This window comes from Nannobrachium achirus, assembly GCF_963921795.1.
Source record: "Nannobrachium achirus genome assembly, chromosome: 2".
Lineage (NCBI taxonomy): Eukaryota > Metazoa > Chordata > Actinopteri > Myctophiformes > Myctophidae > Nannobrachium > Nannobrachium achirus.
The window spans coordinates 36578458-36600615 of NC_137811.1; the positions used below are offsets into that span (position 1 = coordinate 36578458).

Sequence of the window (22158 nt, forward strand, 5' to 3'; positions counted from 1 at the left end):
AACTAAAACAGCTTCTTGAGAGTCGCTGCAGCTATAATGTCTTCTTTTCTCTCTCAGACTCGAATTGGAATTGAAGATAATTGTTCGTCTCGTCTCGATTAAAGGTAAATATCTCTTCCAAGCCGATGGTTCCTTCCGATCAATCACATCAAATCAATACCAAGCCGTACAGCTGAGTTATAAACTCATATAAATCGTAATGAGCAAATCACGAAAAAGTTGTCCTTGGACTGGAGTTCTCCCGTTCTCGTTCTTGTGCTCCGCGTTTGATAAAAAATCGTCCTTGTAGCCTAGGCTACCGCAAAAGGTGTGCTTTCTTCTGACTGAAGAAGAATTGGAGTTTGTTTTACGCGCAAAAAGCACTTTTGACAGTCAAGTGTACTTCTCCCTTCGGCGGTCGCTTGCATCTCTGAGAATCATACTTAGAATTTTGGTGAAAGTGACACTAAACATCCCCGGCCAGTATGGGAGCGCCCCGTAGTCGCGCTCCATATATGGCCACGATCTCCAAATAAGGGCATGCCGCCTCCTCCCACTAAGAGAAGCAAGTTATGAATGGTCACTCACAATTTGGTGAGGGAATAATAGGAAAGTAAGGGGCTGTTTAATTGGACCGCGGTCGATTGGGTTGCCTTTGATTGACAGACACAGAGGAGTTGACAGACCGCAGTGGAGCTACTGTAACTATGGAGTTTCTCAATATCATGATCAGTGGTGTATAAAGTAACTAAGTACATTTACTTAAGTACATTTTTAGGTAGGCCTATTTGTACTTTACTTGAGTATTTCCAATTTCCAATAGGCTACTTTACTTAGTCCATGCACTAGCCTACATCTCAGAGGCAAGTATTGTACTTTTACTCCAGTACATTTATTTGAACACTTTATTAATACTATAGTTACTGTAGATTTTGATTATTATTACAAAACATACATTAACAGTCCTATATACATTTCGGCCATGTTGCATTGCAGCTTGTAGATCTGCTATTTTCAAAAGATTTGAAAACATGAAAAAATGGGACATAGGACCGGCATAATCAGTAGTCTATACTTTCTACTTTTGGTAGCCTACTTTAAGTAGCCTATTTTGATGCCAATACTTTTGTACTTTTACTCAAGTACATTTTGAATCCCAGACTATTACTTCTAACAGAGTAGGCCTATTTCTATACAGTATTGATACTTTTACTTAAGTAAATAAATTGAGTAGCCTGCCTTAACACCACTGCTCATTGGGTTCAATGATAAAGAATTAAATAAATGACAAAATAAGAAATCAGACATTTAGGCTACAGAGCTTGGCCTGTTAAAAGTGCATCCTAATAGGATACACCTGAATAGCCTAGCCTAAATAAAGCGTTAATATTATCTGAATTTTATGATTTTATTATTTTTTTTAAACAATTTTTCATCACTCTAAATTGCAGATGGATAGCTTACTGATAACTGATGTTGTCCAACTTGTCCTTAGTGTGATATTACATTTACAAACATAAATTAGCCTATATAATTATATCATCTTATATTATATCTGGATTGACTTTAATGGTAAATATCTGAGCTAAAATGCGTTTTCCCCTCCATTCTTTACGTAAGTGCACGTGCCAAAAAAAGAGACAGAGAGAGAGAGAGAGAAAAAACTTGTCGCACCTCCGCTGTGCCAACAAAAAGGTGGCAAACCTCTTGCCAGCACTTTACAAACTCCTAAATGTTTTACCAGTTGAGAAAGTGTTGATTCTGTCGGTTTGTTGTGTATAGCTTTGCCAGCTGGATCTCGACGCACAAAAGGTCATTGCGGTAATTAACAGTGACAGTGTTGTTCTCTAATGAGGTTTTCGGCCGAAAACAGCAGGAACCCTGATTGTTTCCCCAGATACAGGCAGGCAGGCTAGGTCTTGAATTGGCCAGTGAAGGACTGAAGGTAACTCCAATAATATTATAGAGGCTATTGCCAGCCAGGGGTCGTGTATTCCATGTTGTATTTAGCCACACTATCACTCCTCCGCTCCTGACCTAGTCTTCCCTGTCAAGGACATTTGCATGAACAAACTTGCACTCATGTGTTTTGTGTATCAAGATAAGTTAGTAGCCTAGCTAGGCTATGTAACCTATAGGCTTTCTATGTGTATGTGTTTGTTTACATCAGTGGTTCTCAAACCTTCTTGTCAATGACCCCCAAATTGACAATTAGCCCGTCCTGTGGACCCCCATTTGAAAAGATGACCACATGGCAACATGCAAATGACCGGTTTGCAGGGACCCCCAAAATAAGAGTTGACTTTTGCGGCTCTAGCAGTGATATTCCCAACCATTTAGTTTCAAGGACCCCCGTGTGACATGCATTAGGCTACGGACCCCCATTTAATGGCATTTCTATCTGAGACCCCAATTTAGGCTATTGTAAAATCAATGTTAATTTAACTCTGAGAGTGTACAAATGGAAACAAATGGACCCTAATGGGTCTCTCTGAGTTACAGACCCATAAGGGTCCATTTGGTTCCTAACTATCATTTAGCTGAGGGACCCCCTGGAACTCCCTCAAGGACCCCCGGGGGTCCCCAGACCCCACTTAAGAAACAATGGTTTACATGTATATAGCCGTATTATGTAGCCTGTATGTAGGTATATATTTGGTGTTCTCTGGTGAAAAATACAAAGTAATTTCTGATATTTGTCAATATATAGTTAAAAAAAATAGGCATAGCCTATAGTCCTAACGGAGCTACAATTAGCTGCTTTATTAATTCGTTTTATTAATGTTGTTGCCTACCATCCTTGATGATGTGTAAAGACTCACTCTTTACATTTTGAGATTAACATTGCACAATTATTGCACATAATATAGACCACACATTTGTGTTGTTTGACTGAGGTTGTTTAGGTTCACAGAGGACTTCTATATATCATGACATTTCCAAATGTTTCTGCAGTTGGTCTATAAGGTAGCCTGCCCTTCTGGTCCTGTCTCCACTCTCCCTCCATTTCATGATTTGGATTGGTATTAATTAAATTCATTGGATATAGGCATATGTTACTCCGGAAACTATTGTTTTGATTGTATTTTCTTATATTCTTTAGCCACAGTAGACTAGTTGCATACTATATCGTTTGTTTCTGATTAAACAATATGCCTATTAGGCCTACTGAGGGGCCTGCTTAATCAGTAAGCAATTTGCTTCTTCATATTAGGCATATTGCATAAAATAAACGCAGTGACATGCACTGGCAACGAACTGTGACTGAGCGCAAAAAAAAGAAAGGAAAAGGTTTAAAAATTCCCACTTGTGGGGGTCGACAAATGCTAAAAGGAAAACTGCATTACCAACCAACTGATTTCCCAATCTAGGAAAATAGCGCGAAGGACAAGACCCCACTTAGGAGGCTTGAGTGCTGTGCTTGACTTGCCCGGGGCGATAAAGTTGGCCTCGCGCTCAGCTTAATTGCTGTCACATGTAACCTTACCTGTCTTCCAATTAGCCCCGTGACTCGCTATTAGAGCATTCCATGAGCTACAGGCTAGTGGGCCAAGGGCATTTTAAGGTTTGCAGCCTAATAATTAGAGTGTAATTCTATACAGTGCAGACTTATTGGGGATGAATTTGACCAAGTTTCATTGAGCAAGGCTCATTAAATGAGGATCAACATGGAGATGCTAATGCATGTGTTCGCCATTCTTTAGTTCTTCCTTTAGTTATAGGCCTACCCCACAAATGCTTTTGGAAGCTATTGATGTTTCTGTCTCATAATCTTGATAGAGACAATAATGCGTGTGTGTGTGTGTGTGTGTGTGTGTGTGTGTGTGTGTGTGTGTGTGTGTGTGTGTGTGTGTGTGTGTGTGTGTGTGTGCGTGCGTGCGTGCGTGCGTGCGTGCGTGCGTGCGTGCGTGTGTGTGTGTGTGTGTGTGTCGTGTACAGGGGCTGGGTCAAGCTGAGGGAGCTGCTGTCAAAGGACAACCCTTTGTCTCCAAAGTTGATGTAAGTGAATAACTGTACCAACCTGTATATTCACGTAACTAATTTCAAGTTCTTCAGGGACACATTTTTCAAAACATGTAGGTAAAAACACAAAACGTTTGCGGTGGTGTGGGTTTCATTGCATTTTTCCTACAATAGCAGCAATATATTAATATTATAGTGTATGGCATCTATTTTGCAAAGTAAATCTTGCACAGAATGTTCTGGCAATTGACATTTGAAACAGAAAACCAAAGATCATAGACCTATTATGATTTGATTATTCTCAGGACATATAGTGTTGTTGATTCAACAAATTCTATCAAACATGGATGTTAATTAATGACTCATTAAATCCTCCACGTTAGCATGGGTTTAGTCAGAACTTGCAATCCATTTCATGGTTTGTCTTCCTCATTGCCAGATGGGTGGAGTTGGCTAGACAAGACAAGACCACGACGAGCACAATAAACTTTACACAATCACAGGAAAGAATTTGAAAGCCAATTTGATATACGTACACGTGATCCATAATACACTTCCCTATATTCTGAACTGTCCATGATGAAAAGCCCACTCTTCTGTCAGATTCAAACAAATGCCAGGATATTTTTGCAACCATTATTTGACCCAGGACTGATGCCCAGTGATGGATGGCTGGAGCAACTGGTGCAGGGAGCTTTGACACAAGAGGTGTCAGTGTAGGGCCAAGGGGTGATAAACATGACCGCACCGGATGGCCTAGGAAATGCAAAGGCCACTGCTTTACTATAGATCAGATCAGTCGCTCTTAACCTTTTTCATTTCAAGTTTCATTTATATGTCCTGCATGGGACCCAGATTTCCCCAGTATTAATTTAACCTTCAGAGTGTACAAACTAGTGTGTACACATGTTTGTACAGTACATTCTCAGAGTTACAGACCATTTGGTCCATTTGGTCCCTAACTATAAATCATTCACGTGGGGACCCTCTGGAACCCCCCCCTCCCAAGGACCCCCCGGGGACCCAGACCCCATGTTGAGAACCTGTGGCCTAGGAAATGTGGAGGCCACCGGTTTACTATAGATGACCTTACAACACGTGCCTATACGCTCAGCTTCTGTCAATGCTAAATATGATCCATTTGAGAACGATAGAGAGCTACCAGATACGTATGTAATCGGAGTGTGCTACTGAAATAGAATACGCAAAGGTAAGAAAGACACGTTTGTTGAAAAGGAGGCTTCATATGGCCCACAAATAGATGCCTATCTGAATGTACTTGTTCACCGAGAGGTCAATCGCTTACATGAGGCTTCAGGTAGACTTGCCGCCGGCTAAAAGAAAGAATAAAGTTATCGTGGTTTACGGAAAATGGTGTATAGTACGCGTGGGCGCGCGCGCATGTGCGTGAGCGCATGAGCCAGTGAATGCTCGCGAGGAAGAGTGACGGAACGCACATTTCTGTCTAATGGGTGGGTGTGCTGACGTGGGTGTCAAAGTGAACGCACAAAGGTGTTTACCCTCTCCGGCGAATAGTTTTGAAAGCCAGCGTTTCCTTTGGGCGATGGGGGTTGATTAAGAGGTTAAACGTAGAGAAGTACGGCGTCTTTAGGGGAGATTTATTATGTTCCTGCTCTGACCCCTCGGTGGTAGCTTCCCTCACCCCACAGTGTGTCCCCAGGATTTATTTAGTTATTTGTTTATCTGTTGGAAAGGGTCGACCCCCCCACCCCACACACACACACACACACACACACACACACACACACACACACACACACACACACACACACACACACACACACACTCCATTTTAGCCCCTGTTTGTGCATCTCAAAAAACTAATTCCTCATCTTTTTTTCCCTCCTGGGATTATGACACTGGTGATGTTTCCTGCACGAATGCAGGCCCCGCTGAGTCTCCTGACCCTTAACATTTGGCAAGCAAAATGGTCCCAAAAATGGTTATTTTCATTTAACACATATTTTGTTATCTGTTCAACTTTGGCCCCATTCGGAGGAATTATGGCGCTTTCCTAATCACTTCCCGACAGTTTTATTTCAGCCCCATTTGAATTTATAGGCTTTTATTTTACAATACTGACGTCTCAGTGGTGTGTGTCTCAGTGGTGTATTTCCACATTCTTTTCTTTTTTTAGACATTGTCACTGCACATTTTGTTGTCTTGTCATCATCACTATCATGTAGCACTTTCTATTGACTTATCTGGGCTATTGAAAATCTTTAATCTGGTAGCAGAAATAGCATTGCCTACACAACACACATTTTTGATCATGTTTAAACAAACACAACGTATTCAGCATTTCTCCATCAAGCCTAAATATCTCATGCCAAACTTTATATTTTAGGCGGAAAAATAACTTAAAAAAAAAAAACTTTTGAAGACAAAAGCAAACATGTCAAGATGACATAATCACTAACACTTAACCATAATGTGCTTTGCCCCTTTTTTAAATTAACATTTTGAAGTTAAACTGCACTACACGTCTAAACAGACAGTTTAAAACCAACTTCGGCCAAGTTCTGTAGAGAGTGCTACCATTCGTTATCTCAGAAAAATCACAGACACTTACTCAATAATCTCACACCTCTTGTGTAACAGAGTTTGTCACAGTAAAGAGTCAGCGGGCCTTTTGCAGTGTGGGGGGTGGTGGGGGCTATACAGGGAATGCTATGTGGCTTGCATGACCTGACATGTCTCTGAAGGTGGAGGGGGTCTTGAACCCTGACCCCTGGCTCCAAAACTAGGAAGATGAAAAAAGGGGATAGGGTGGGAGGGTTTGCCTCTAAACAAGGGCTTCTGTTTCGACTGCTCCAGGAATGTCAGTTCCATAAAAAGATGCCTACTGACTCTGAGTGAGAGAGAAAGACAGAAACAGAGACTGAGGGAGAAAGGGACAGAGACAGATAAAGAGAGGGAGAGAGAAACAGGTGAAAGTGGAAGAGTAAGTTTTGCCCTTAGCCCTCAACTTATCTGCTATATTATCGCGGTTTTGTGCCATTTATGACAGGGGTCAATTGTCCACACTTTTAAGAAGAGCAGTGTCTACTTGCAGGAGAAACACCGAGTAAGTAAAGCATCTTACTGCCTTTCACAATTCCACTTCCGGCACCCGTGCACAATATAATATGCCTAAGCAAATCGATGCACAAGACTGTGTAATTAGGGCCTCATGGTGACCCTGTGGTCAAAGATGATTATAAATTATAAGGCATTGAGACTGTGACCAATGTGCTGAACAAGGCAGTGTACCAGGAGCAGTTCCCTGATTCTCCTCTCCTCTCCTCTCCTCCCTGTGTCCCCCTCCTCCACCTTCACAATGCAATGTTTACAGCCATTTTTACCCAAAACCACGGTCATGCGATCGGGCAATAAATTAACCCCTGAGCCCCTGCTGAGGGCTGAGGCCTTGTGACTTGCTAGCCGGGCGCATGCTAGGTCAGCTTCAGCGGAGCAGCCTTGGCGCTGCGTCGAGGGGGCTGAGTCAGGAGATAACCTTGTGTTCACACTGTTTTCCAGGTCGCAGACTGAAGTCTGGACGAGTGCCCATTGCTGTAATCTATTGCCCCTCCGCAGAGAAGAGTCCTGCCACGGTGGCTGCTGTGTATCTTTAGAAAGGGCCAGTGTCTCTTCACTAAATGTCATCTTTGTGATCAGACTGTGATTAGGAAGGGCTGAAGGAAGTGAGAGGCAGCATATGAGCACAATGCGGAAAGATTGGTCATGCTGATGGCTCTTTACATTTATGGCCCCGTGTCTCATGAATGGGCTTGATAATCAGCTAACGCAAAGTCAGATTGTCTGACATGTGCCTTTTGTTACGCGTCTGGCTCGGATTTGATCTCAAGAAGCAGATATTGGAGTGCACTCTCATGACTCACCGAGAAAAGTATATCAACAGGGTTTATTTGTCACTCCTACAGGTATAAGCAGCAGTAAATATTCCATAGGAATACCAGGTACGACGGATGGCCAGTCTGCAAACATCTTTTTGATGAAAGGTCAGAGAAGCTCACGTTCTATTTGTGGATCATGAATCCCCACTGACTGTTACAAGTCAGCCAATCAGAGGTTCCTACAGGGGTTGTAGATTGGCCCTGGACCCATCCTAATCTCTGATTGGATCAGACGTAATCCGCAATGTGACATGCCTCTGATAGAATTTCCACAGGCCCTCCATCTAGAGGTAATTGCCATGACCCAAGAGAACTTGAATACTTGAAAACATGTGCTTCTCTTGGAGATCCTGTACACTGACACTCACATTTGTGGCCTGGTTGCCTCCAGGCAGTGGTCAAGACGTAGTTTATGGTCTTCGTCCATCGTGCACTAAGCTGTTGAAGTTGAAAATGCAAATAATTAAAAAAAAAGACCCTTGTTTGTGCCTGGGGGCGTCAGTTAACTTAACCGTACTTAAAAATTAGGCCAGCAGGCCTGGTTTACCCAGACCTTGTCACTCTCCAAATGCTAACCGTGTGCAGGGGTGGAAAAAGGGCCAAATTCCCCTCCCTGCAGTTAAAATCTCAGACGGTGGTCTTTAACGCATTCTCCCATTCACTCCCTCCCTCACTCCCAATAAAAACCTCTGACCAACAGTTGACCTTTTGCCTGGCCCCCTTTCTCGATGCTTCCCTCTCTTTGCTTCTCCCACTCTCCTCACTCCTTGGTTTTCACAATCCTTTCCTCACCCCTCGCGCTATCCTTCGCCACTGCGGCTTGTGGCAGGCCAATGGGAGCCAGCAGCTGCAGGGAGTGAGGGGTGGGGTTATGGGTTGCGGTGTGTGGGGGTGGGGTCAGGGTCACGGGGGGTCACGGCACTGGTAAAGTCATCGCAGGGGCTCCGATGCAGGGGCCATCGCTTCCCCCTTCAAAGGCGGTGTGGTGACGTCCGTGTACCCCCCCTGCACCTCCTCTCTTCCCCACCACACATGCCCCCCCCCCCCCCCCCCCCCCCCCTTACCCCCTTTGGCCCCACTGTTCCTTGGCTCTCAGGGGTCGAGACAAGTGAGGGTTAATAAAGTGATACCAGGTGTTGGCCAGAGAGGAGGGTTTATTTCTCTGCCTCTTCTTTCCTTATACTCCCACCATGCAGCAGCGAACCGGTGGGCCCCCATTTCACACCGTCGAATCCTGCCGGGGGGACCGAGCCCCGCGCGCAAGCAGGCAGGCTTGACAGACGTGCCGGCCACACATGTCAGCAACCTGCAGGTAGCAAGCAGAACATGCCTACTTCACTTATGCAGATGGATTGATCATAATCTATATATGAAATATTTATACGTTCTTATATACAATTTATACAACTAGGCCGTGTGTGTGTGTGTTTGTGTTTGTGTGTGTGTGTGTGTGTGTGTGTGTGTGTGTGTGTGTGTGTGTGTGTGTGTGTGTGTGTGTGTGTGTGTGCGCGCGTGTGCGTGTGTGTGTGTGTGTGTGTGTGTGTGTGTGTGTGTGTGTGTGTGTGTGTGTGTGTGTGTGTGTGTGTGTGTGTGTGTGTGTGTGTGTGTGTGTGTGTGTGTGTGTGTGCGTGCGTGCAGGTGCGTGCAGGTGTGTAATGTATGTCCCCATGCACATATGAGCATTCAATCAGTTGCTGCTAGATGTGTGTCTGTGTGTGTGTGTGTGTGTGTGTGTGTGTGTGTGTGTGTGTGTGTGTGTGTGTGTGTGTGTGTGTGTGTGTGTGTGCGTGCGTGCACATATGTGGTCTCGGAGGGATACTGTGTCATATGACAGCAAAGTCAATGGCATCAGAGTGTTGAGGGGGCCTCCAGGACAATACAGGGTCAACCAAGCCAACAAAGTGGACGATTATGTCTCAACAGAGACGGCCCGAAAGCACAAAAAAAAGGATCCCAATCCCTAGATCTCTCCACCACCATTCTGCTGCATCGGCCGACATATGCAAGCACGCACGCACATGCGCGCACCGCGCACGCACGCACACACACACGCACGCACGCACGCACGCACACACACACACACACACACACACACACACACACAGGGAGTGGAAGTATGGTAGAGTGTGGGTCTTCAACAGGGGGTCCGGGACGCCTAGGGGGTCCTCAGAGTTACTACAGGGGGTCCTCCAAATCTTTGAGTGATAGAAACTTTTCTTCTTCTTTTTTATATTAACCACTTGAACACTAGTATCCATATTCTGACAACTTTAGCCAAAAATAGCAGATCTACAAGATCTACGCTGCGAGGCGTTGTGAGCTTGTAGATCGGCTATTTTTGGCAAATAGCTTTAGTGTAGAGATGGAAAAGAGCAGACTAAGTACAGAGTGAAAGGTCAAGTTTATTAAGTATTGATGGTTCAAGTGGTTAAATATCTGAAAACACAAATTGACATGAATCCAACATACACTGACGATTGTGCTGTCAAACCATGAAACTATATGGAATCTATGATAACGTAGTGGGAGTTCCCGCTTGATTTATTTCTCAACTAAGGGGTCCTTGGCCTGAAAACGTTGAAGACCCCTGTGGTAGAGGATGGTGATGGAGCTGTAGTGGTGGGGAAGGATCTTGAGTTCCAAGCACTAGAAAAGAGAAGGGCTGAATGGTTGCAAAGATCAGACCCAGTGAAAGGGAGTCATTGTGGTGAGTGCAAATGGCTTCTGACAACAAGTGAAGAGCAAACAGAAGGAAGCCGTCAGCGTACAAGTGCTAGCGCAGATATAGTGCTGAAATTAATGACAGCACGCAAGGGACTCGTGTGTGTGTGCGTGCGTGCGTGCGTGCGTGCGTGTGTATGTGTATGTTTGTGTACTTGTGTGAATCCAAAGCTTCACAAATACTGCACAAGTGTAAAGTCCCCCCCCCCCCCCCCCCTCAATCTGCAAAACGAAGGGGGTCCTAATTAGCGCTAATTAACGTCAACGACAAGTTGGGGGCCATTAGTCCGGCTAATCCTCCGTTTACATTTTCCCCTCTCGCTGGAACCCTGCTGGCCAATTCTCACCCCAATCACAGAAAGGACGCATTGTTAGGAGGCTCAGCATCAAAAGACACAGAGTCCCCTCCAAACAAGTCCCCTCCATTAGGGCCTGAGAGCTGGTGCTGATCCGAACACACGGCTCAAAGAGCCCCCAGGACTGAGGAACGGTGAGGGGAGGCAGGGAGGTCGAGCCCTGAGTTTAAACTGCCCCGTCCCATCCATCAATGACTCATTTGCACTCCGTCATGATGATCCCCAGCCGTGTAAAAAATTTTTTTTTAACTAAAGTGGAACATGAAAGATAGGTAGTAAAAGATCTGATACTGTAGAAGGACCACTGGCACAGCTGCAGCACTGGCCTGCCACACAGTGCGTGTGTGCGTGTGTGTGCGTGCGTGCGTGTGTGTGTGAGTGCACATGCACCTTGCATTTGTGTAATATGTCGTCGTTGTCGGTTGTTGTCGGTTGTCGTTGTTTGTACGTCCAAAACCGTTCGTTTTTGTATTTATCATTTAAAAAAATATCTAAACTAGTGAAAATATCAGATCTACAAGCACACACCGCCTCGCATCGCGAGGCGTTGTGTGCTTGTAGATCGGCTGTTTTCACTATTTTTGGCGACGGCCTTGTATGATGAAGCAGGGCTTTACTTTGCGAAAAAACATACAAATTTGAAACTTGGAGATACAAGGTTTCTGCCTGACACTGACGATGTTCTTGTTCTTGAACATGTGCACATAATATTGATGTGAGCATGTGGGGTAATGATGCAGTAGGTGTTGTGGAAGACGGAAAAGGAATTGTACACACACACTCAAGCATGCACGAGTGCACACACACGTAGACGCGCACGCGCACACACGCACACACACACACACACACACACACACACACACACACACACACACACACTCACTACCTATTTGCTACTACTCCTTCAGATTTAGCTACTACGCCTTCAGAACTCACACACATAGGTTCACATCATCTGTCATGTGATGAATATGTTATCATTCAGATTTTTCAGATTTCATTGCAGTTGGCTTATAATCTCTCAAGATAGATTACATTGTTATTGTTTTAACCAAATGACTTCCCAGATTGCAGTTGGGAATTATTGGCTTCCAGATTTTGCAGGAGGGGGCAATAAACTTAAACAAACCCTAAGTGCCTATATGGGCCGTACTGTACCAATTAGACCATGTCACTATGACTCAGTCATATCCATAAACAAACCCAATATGCCCATTTATTACAGTATATCATCACTATCGGGCAGAAAACTCGTATCTCCAAGTCTCAAATGCTTTTTTGTAAAGCAAAGCCCTGCTTCATCACTCAAGACTGTCGCACAAAGACAAGTGAAAATAGCAGATCTACAAGCACATCAGCAATTTTCACTATTTTTAATCATTTAAAAAAAATGATAAATAGAAAACCAACGGTTTTATGAGGTTTCCACCCGACAACAACGATACAGAATTCCAGTTATCCAGAGCCACAGATCCGACCAGTATGCCCACATGGTCATGTCCATATATGGGACTGACCGACTTCAAACACGCCGTGCACATCGGCAAGTAGACTGAGTCCATACTGTATGTACTGTAGATACAGAGATCTCCATATATGGACACAAAAGGGACACAGATAGACGGGTACTAAGCCAACTTGAGCCTTGTGCACTCTAATATGGCTGGTAATTCGTGTCACTTTCCGCAGAAAACGACAAGTGGGGTCGCACTTGTCGTTACATACACACAGACACTATCATCACCCTACTTATGCGCTCTGCTGGCGCAAGTAAAGAAACTATGACATACCAGTCAGATCGGCGGTGTGACGTAGGTGTGTTTGGGATAGTTTATCAAAAATCGCACCTGTGCAAATTGAGCACAGGTGCTCAAACATGACACTCGTGCAGATCTCCTTGTATGGACCATTCTGTCCGTGACATCATCTGCGGTGAGGTCGGTCTCTGCGTACTTTCCATGACGTTAGTCTAGTGTGACGTTAGTCTCGTACTGCATGCGATGCTCATACGGACATATTATGGACATAGCGACCTACACACAAAGCCAGACGTAGGAGCGGTTAGTACCGCTCAAAAAGGCAATCTATCTCAAACCCCCCAAAATGTTTTTCCCCCTCCCCACCAAATTAGGTAAATGATCTTGTGCTTCATGTGACAATGACCGTCAAACAGGGTTTTGATACTCCATATGGTTTGCCTGTAATTATAGATTCACACATTTTTGGGCAGAGCCCAAAAATTGGAATTGCATGTTGAGGGAGGGGCCTCTATAGAATGTGAAAAGTTCCAATGTCTGACTCTGTAGGTACGAATTCTATTTCCGCTCGCAGCTTCCTTGTGTTCCCCACAACTGAGAAAGCCCACAACTGACACAACACCGACCCTGTTGAGGAGCGCTCTTTTCTATATATATATATATATATATATATATATATATATATATAATTTCTTTTCCCCTGTGATTCCTTTCCTTTGTTATTCCTCAAAGCTCACAAGCAGTGTGCGTGCGTGCGTGTTTATCTGGAACAAACCGCCGACCTATCAGCACCAACTTTCTTTTACAACACTGCACACTACCAGTATGCCAATGTAATACCTCCACTCATATGTTTTCATAATATGTAATTTTATAATATACTTTTATAAACCTTGGTCAAATTTGGAGCAGATATGTCATAGACAACTGATGTCACAGCTGACCACATGAAGTCCGAGATCCATATTGGAGCCACGCCGTTCCCATGTGGATCTCGACCCACATTATTAAAAATGTTTGTGCCTTGAAACATTTCTTCAGTAATGGATTGAAGGGCCACTTTCAGAGTGCAAATTCGTGAGAGTGTTTTTTGTAGGTCTTTCAGTCCGAGTGTATAAAAAAAAGCAACTGGGTTAAGCACTGTTGGTTCGACCAGTTTAACATTCACCAGGTTAGCATTCACCAACGTCGGCAGGTTAGCATTTCACCAGGTTAGCATTCGCCAGCGTTAGTTTTACTTGCATCACCTCCGCGCAGCCAATCACAAGCTTCCGCTGCCTTAACCAGTGCTTTTTTGATACACTCGGACAGAAAGACCTGCAAAAAACACTCTCCCTTGCAAATTCATTGTGGGGCTCACATGCAGGCATTGACCATATTCACATGAGGGCTTTTTGCTCTTAAGTCATATTTGTACTGTTATGATGTAAAATTGGAATGCCCACCATGAGAATCTGGTCAACAGTATGTGCTTCTCTGTGTGATTTCATTGTACCCTGGCTCTGGTTACTGTCCGGGGAGAGACAGGACGTGTTGTTCTAGATGTTGCTGCCCGTGCGTATAGTCACACTTCCTCTTCCCACTACAAAACCCACAAAAACCACAGAGTCCCAAAAGCACAAATCTGCCATTCATGATATCAAATCCTGAGTGTTAGTTGAACTCTGAGAGTGACAAATGGACCCGAAGGGTCGCGATTTTACATGTCAGTGAGAATCAGCGATCAGAAGAATAATGTTCTATGAATCAAAGTTATTTTATAAATAACATATTGCTTTTGACGCATGCTTCTCTATTGTTACCACATTAAAGTGTCATGATCCACCCCTTAGACCATGGGTCTTCAATAGTGGGTGTGGGACCCCTAGGGGGTCCTCAGAGTTAATACAGGGGGTCCTCCAAATCTTTGAGTGATAGAACGTTTTTTTTTCTCCTTTTTTATATTGACCACTTATATTTATATTGAACCCTAGTGTCCATATTCGGAGAACTTTAGCCAAAAATAGCAGATCAGAGGTTAAATATCTGAAAACACAAACTGACATGAATCCCAAAATACAATGATGATTGTGCTGGCAAACGATGATATTGTAGTTTAAGCAGGAACGTGCTGGCCATTGGGAAAAGCGAGACAACTCCCGAACGGCCAGTTCATTCCCGGCCGGTCCAGGCCGGCCATTATGAAAGAATTTAACTGTTTGCACAAAACTAAAAATGTATCTGTTTGCACAAAAGTAGTGAAAACAGCAGATCTACAAGCACACAACGCCTCGCGTGCGAGGTGTTGTGTGCTTGTCGATCGGCTGTTTTCACTAGTTTAAATCATTTTTAAAATTATAAATACAAAACAAACGGTTTTGGACATGAGGTTTCCACCCGACAACGAGGAAATATAACTCATGTAATTGGCCCACTGGCTTGTCACTTGTCATGATCTGAAATGGCAAATCTTTGAGTAGCAGCAGCGCTATAGAGAGAGATCTCTCTCTATAGCGTGCAATGAGGGCCTCTACAACTCTTTTTCCCAGGCTGAATCAGGGGCCCAGCATGTCCCTGAGTCTAAGACCCCCCCCCCCCACCTTAGACTACAATATGGAGGGCTATATAGTTGAAAAAGACCTTTGACCAGACAACACATTCAAGGTTGCATAATTATTAATTGTTTCAATGAAAGCTCCGGGACCTACTTGGTACTTTACAGTACTAAGTTCATAAGTTCAGAGTGTCCACATTCACAAAGACAGGACAGGACAGGACAGGACAGGACAAAGCTATAGTTGAATAACTATGCTGTTTGCATGTAACTGTCCCAACAGTGAGAGGCACACTTTAGAAAGCAATTACCTACGGGGTCAACACCACTTTCATTCTAAACTCCCACTTCGGTGTTCTACATAACACAATTATCTACATAGATACACTGTTCCAGCATAAATCACTCACTGTCTTTAGCCTCATAAAGGCGTTCTTGTTTGTTTCCTATGTGTCACACCGGGAGACGTTTTCTCTCTCGCTTTGCCTCTACGCGCCCTGGAAAGTAAATACAATAAATTCCTACACATAGCGGGAACCAAGCTGTTGTGTTATTTAGCGGGTCCGTGGGTAAGGACAATAGACACACAGCTGTGCTGATCAGTCCAGGGCTCCCCAGGAGCCACTGGAGACCAGGAGCACATGTTCGTTAATGATCAATTACAATGGTTACAATGGTTGCCGCTGGTCGCTGATGTCTGTACTCCTTTGCGTCCCAAACCATTGAAATGGAAGAACCTTCTGCTAAATGTTAACACCTGGGGATGTGTGTCTTCATTAAATCAAATGCTGGGTTGACGTTTTAAGTCCCGACCGCGGTGTTTTGATGGCTCTAAAGCAGTAACAGAGATTTTGTCATCGTCTTGACGAAACAGGGCATACTTTGTGGACTGTTTCATTACTGTCAGTGATGTTTAATATCTCAGTAAATAAAGGGTATAGACCAGTTTAAATGTAAATTGAATCCATTCATGTATGTTGCAGACTGTGAAAATGACTGAATGAGCTCAGTCTGCCATAGGCCTACATAATGATAACAAAAACTTTCTATGGCCCATGCAGTCTCGTTTTTAGTTTTCACCGGCACCATCCTTACAGCATAATTACTTGTTTACAGCAGAAGGAAAAAAATAAAAAATAAATACCCCGAATAAAGTGTGGCTTACAGTATTATCTTAGCAATTGTATACAGTACATTTGTACAGAGACTGGGTCTGGGTTTGACATCAGTGAAGATAGCTTCATTCAGTAATCAGTTTTTTCTACCATGTAAAGAAGTTGTTGATACATTTTGGATACAGACCATAATTTGTCTTTGGCTGATAAAACGTCAAATGGAATAATTAACAGATACTGAACTTTAGGTCAACACGCAACTTAGATAATGACGCACTGTAGACACCAATATATGGAGGTCAGGTTTTGCTTTATGTTGGGTGAGCCTCTCCCCAAAAAGGCTCTCACAAAGCTGTAAACATCAAGAGAATGTTTCAAAACCCTTCAACACTGAAGCTGTAAGATTTTCTCTTTTTTTTTTCTTTTTTCAAAGAGCTGACTGCTCACACAAACACGTGTATGTGCACGCGCCAGCACGCACGAACGAACGCACAAATGTGCGTACACGCATGCACGCACGCGCGCAAACATATGCGCGCACAAACACGCGCACACACACACACACACACACACACACAGACACACAAACACACACACACACACACACACGCGCACACACACACAGAGGCACCTATCCCTCTAGGGCAATCTGCGACCCTCCCCCACCCTTGAAACTCGATCTGTCGGCATGCAGCACGGAATTCTCCAATCGCCCTGACCTTTGACCTCTGCCCTTTTTGGCAGCACACAGAAGAGAAGATGAAGTGTCCAAGCCTCTCTTTTCCCCTAACACAAAAAATCCCCTGTTCTAGCCGTCCTCCCACACACATACACGCGCGAGTGCGTGTGCGCGCGCACACGGCCACACGCACGCACACACACACACACACACACACACACACACACACACACACACACACACACACACACACACACTCTGACTCCCATTTGGGAATCTTGAGGCCAAATACTCCCTTTGATTCCCATGAGGCACATGGTCCTAATGACTCTTGATATGTAGGTAACATAGCATGTGTATGTAATGTAATGTATACTGTGCATGCTACATGCACAGTATGTGTGAGAGAGGAAGAAGAAGAGAACAAGAGCAGCCGCAGAGAAACAGAGAGGAAGAGAAAAACATTGACCTTTAAGATCCCTCTCTATTCCATCACTCTCTCATGGGGCGAACGAAGACACAACAACACAGTTGGAGCTCCGGGGGCTTTGAGTAAACAAAGGATGCAACATACAGTGAACCAAACAGTGCTTTTGCCTCATATTATCATCATCGCCCCCCAGCACTGAGACAGAGGGGGGAGAGAGAAAGTGTGCGTGTGTGTGCAATGCATGGCTGTATTATGGCAATACAATTAGACAATGTGAATTATTTGTCACATTATGATCATTGCCATGTAGAAATACTCTGTTACAAGTAAAAGTCCTGAATTCAAAATGTACTTGAGTAAAAGTACAAACGTATTGTTATCAAAATGTACATAAAGTACAAAAGTAGAAGTACAGACCCATTTCACAAGTTTTCAAATGTTTACAAATATTTGAAAAGATCCACAAACTAAACATGATGATGACATACATGTTGTTACATTTTGTTTTGAAGGACCCGAAAAGCACGCACAATAAACCCTTTTGCAAATCCCGCCCCATTCTGCCCTGTTACTATGATGGGACATTAACCCTGGGCAGATTGTTTTTATAGTGGAAGTGGATGGGATTTTTTTTCCCTTCATAGCCTCATTACAGCTATATAAAGTACCAAAGGAAAAACACCTAGGTGATATTAATAAAAAGGGAAGACAAAGGTACAGTAGTTACATTGCAAAACAGGGGATTTACCCGAAAATATATGTTTTAATTTGTTTAATCCCAGTGGGACAGAATCCTCTTTGCAGATTCTTTTATAGTGGTAGTGGATGGGAATTTTTTTCCCTTCATAGCCTCATTACAGCTATATAAAGTACCACAAAAAACACATCTACGTGATATTAATAAAAAGGGAAGAAAAAGGTACAGTAATTACATAGCAAAACAGTAGTTTTCCCCCGAAAAATAAATGTTTTAATTAGTTTAATCCTCTGGATCAGAGATAGAAAGAGAAGCGCATTGCATCTTGGGTACTAGGAAGAGGACAGAGAGAATGTTTCTCCTCACATAATAGGCTGGCTTTTCGTAATTCTGCCCATTTAAATTATATGTACCCAATCGTGACTCTTAGACCATTGATAAGGTACATGTGAACTAGTTTGTTGAAGCTTATTCGTTATGATGAGCGAGATCGCTTGACGCTTGCCGTCGCTATCACCGTACCGGCCGATCTCCGTGTCGCGCACTGCGGACAGTTCTTGAAAGACGCATTCAACATTCTCCACTGCACAAACTCCACCCCCGATAGCAAAAAGTGAATGTTTTTTTCTGGTTGGCCAGTCAGGGAGTCTCAGGGACCAATCAGAAGGCTGACAAACGGTCTATTGTAATTGAGTTCAAGCCCCAAGGGCTGAAATCATATTTTGTGCAATTAATGACATTTTTTATTACATCAAGACCAGAACATCTGGAATGTGAAAAAATGCTTCTGATTTTCTCAATTCATTAAGTAAATACGATTTGACAGTGGATTGGCCACGTTTATTTATACCGTACATGATATTACACAGTGATAGAATATATGGGTCAGTGACGTGACGCCCCAAAAAATTTGTTTTTAACAAAACTTTAAATTGCAGGCATAAAAGTTATTTACTTTTGTTCTACTCACTCTCAACCTTATGGAAATACATTTTGTTTTTAGATATTTTATTGGAATCAGACTTTATTCAGCAGTTTGTTGTTATTCAGCATGTAAATCGTCATATGGTGTGACATGAAAATAATTGTTCATAAAATGAAAATGGAGTACATCTTTCTTAAGTTACTCACTTTATCAAAGTCCTTTATCATAACTAACCAGTGATCCACTATAGTTTTTTGAAAATTAATTATATCTGTATATTTTTTTCATAATCGACACTCTGTGTGAGGCCCATGTTCATGATCTTACAACATATTTTAAATGTATTCTGTCAAAACCTTCTCTAAAATTACACAAATATTTGTGACTCTTCCTGATAATATTCTCTATGTAATCCATAAACATTTTTTTGGTTTAATCATTAATAAAGGTATGATTTTTCACTATTTGGAATGTCACACCAAATGATTTAGTGTCACACCGTATGATCATATCTTCATGTGTCAAAGCAAACTGTGTTTTAACCTACCTATTAGTGAGTACTGAACTTTACTGATTGATTAAACAATTACCCAGGATAACATGGCCTTAATATTTCTGAACAGGATATTATTGTAGGGCTTTAACATGGGATAAGAAAGAATTGTAGTAGTAGATGGATGATGAGGATGTGCACAGGAATGCTACGCACACCTAAGTCTTCTGCCGGCCCACGGCAGAAGGATCCTAAAGAGACAATAAGGCGCATAGCCACACTTGGAGCCAAGGCAACATTTTATTAACACCAATTAGTGGAAACAGAACTCAGCATTCAGGTAAATTGCTTTTTTCCGAAGTCTCCTGAACTTGAACACAGCATTTTGTGTTGAACAAATGTAATTAGGAATCATGACATTACACCACATCTCCACTAGCTAAAGAGTGCTGGGTTGCGCAACTCCGAAAATAGCTGATCTACAAGCTCTCGCAGCACAACGTGTTGAGAGCTTGTAGATCAGCTATTTTCCCTAGTTTTGTCTCGGGTCCTACCTTAACATTGTCCACTGTCCAGTCCAGTGAGTGAAAGTACAAAAGTATTAGATCAGATTAGATTATACATTTAGACTGTATTGTACATCAGCCAGTCGTATTTGGTGAGGGTAGCAAACCGGCTGCCTTGTTGCGGTTCTGCTATGCCACAGACAACCTCCTGCTCTTCGTAGAAAATGCAGTCTCGCCCCTTTGGCTCCTCTCTCCTTGCTGGGTCATTGTTTAGTTTCTCCCTGTACTTTCTCGTTCTCTCAGCACTTGTCATTTTCCAGCTGACAAAAGAAAATGGAATGTATAGTTTAAGACAAAGAGAAAATATTGTTTAGATTGAAACAATATGTTAAGGTTTCTGTGAAGGGGTTTCTGCTCTGTCTGATGAATTTGAAGTATCACTGAATGAAGCTAAATTACATTTTATGTAAAAATGTTTAAAACAAATGTTTAAATGTACAAAAGAAACATGGAACTTTGTTATTTATTGTTATATCTGTAGTTAAATACAGTATAAATCATATGGTGTGACAATCAAGTCATATGGCGTGACAAGCAGACATGTCACACCATTATGATTAAGTGTCACACCATATTACGTTTTCTGCATTTAGGTTTACCTTGAGGCTACTATGTACACATTAGCATGCTAACAGCATGCTAGCTATAACAAAGCAACCTAGATCTACATGGAAATATGACCAAAACTTCAAATAACTTAAGCTTTTTTTAATGAAAAGGTGTCACACCAACAGACATCCAAAGTGGTGAGTTTGTCAAAGTTTCAACAAGATGGCATTTCATGAAAATGTTAAAATCATAACTCACCTCAGACACCTGTCTTGCAGTTGTGCTGGGAGTGCTGAATAGCCTTACAGAAGGACCTCTCTAGCCAATAGGTGTCCAAATAATTGCCTGTTTAATTTGTCCAAACTAGTGTCACACCAAATGATTTTGGTTTGGGGGACAAAATGTTTTTGATCAGAAATTACTGAAAACATTATGCTTTGACTTTGAAAGATATATTTTAGCCTAAATTCATTTTCAAATGATTTTTAGCAATTCTTTTTCTTAGTTTTATTCAAGTTCCCACTTTGAGAAACAAGGTCAGGACAGTCACACCATATGAGTTTTGCCATGTTTGGTTGAAAATTCTGAAGAAATGACGAATGAAATGTTTTAATCTTGAGTAAGTTCACATAAAGCTTTAATGTCCTGCACAATATTCAGAAGGTTTTTGACAAATATATTTTTTATTTATACATGTTTGACACCGAGGACAGCGAAAACGTTACGTCACGTCACCCACCCATATGCATATGTAGCAGCAATGTGCTTTCTGATCTGTGTGTGTTCCCAGAAAAAGCCAAGCCTAATTCATTAAGTCTCAATTTCGGTATAATTGTCAATATGTTGTTTTAGGCAGGTGGGCTTGGCGGAAGTGGAATATCCATTCATAAATACCCTCTACCCATTTGTTTACAAGCTTTTTGATTGAGAGGATGTCAATATTGCTTAAAAATGACATGGCCGGCCTGCCTTAAAATCTGTTATAATTATCTTTAATGCAACTATTGGAAAGGGTCAAAGGTCTACACCCCAATGTCTAACAGTCTGCGTTGGCTTGAACCCCCAAATCTCTGCTTAGCATATTTTGCATTAGCTTTTATCTAGAATTCTAAAAGGATTTAGCTTTCATTTACCATACACCTGAATGACTCCCAAGGTGCACAGCTTTAGCAATAATAGGCCTACCTACCAGAGAAGCGGCTCATTCCCAGATATTACATACATATCGTCACTGTCGGGCAGAAACCTTGTATCTCCACAGCACACAACGCCTCGCAGTGCGAGGCATTGTGTGCTTGTAGATCGGCTGTTTTCACTAGTTTAACTCATTTTTAAAATGATAAATACAAAACGGTTTTGGACATACAGTACAAAGTTTCCACCCAACAACGACGATATAATTCTGGTGGAATATTGTTACCTGATGTTCCTGGCTCAATATGGTTCAATACATCAAAAGCACAATTGATTATGCTGTC

General features: G+C 42.6%; 1 protein-coding gene across 1 annotated transcript in view; it reads right to left on the reverse strand.

The window, feature by feature from the left end:
- Positions 1–410, reverse strand: part of nr2f5 (nuclear receptor subfamily 2, group F, member 5) — a 20493-nt gene extending 20083 nt beyond the window's left edge. The window contains exon 1 of the mRNA XM_080754904.1: positions 1–410. This exon is cut by the window's left edge and continues 790 nt beyond it. The gene's annotated coding sequence lies outside the window, so the exon portion shown is untranslated.
- Between the last annotated feature and the right edge of the window lie 21748 nt (positions 411–22158).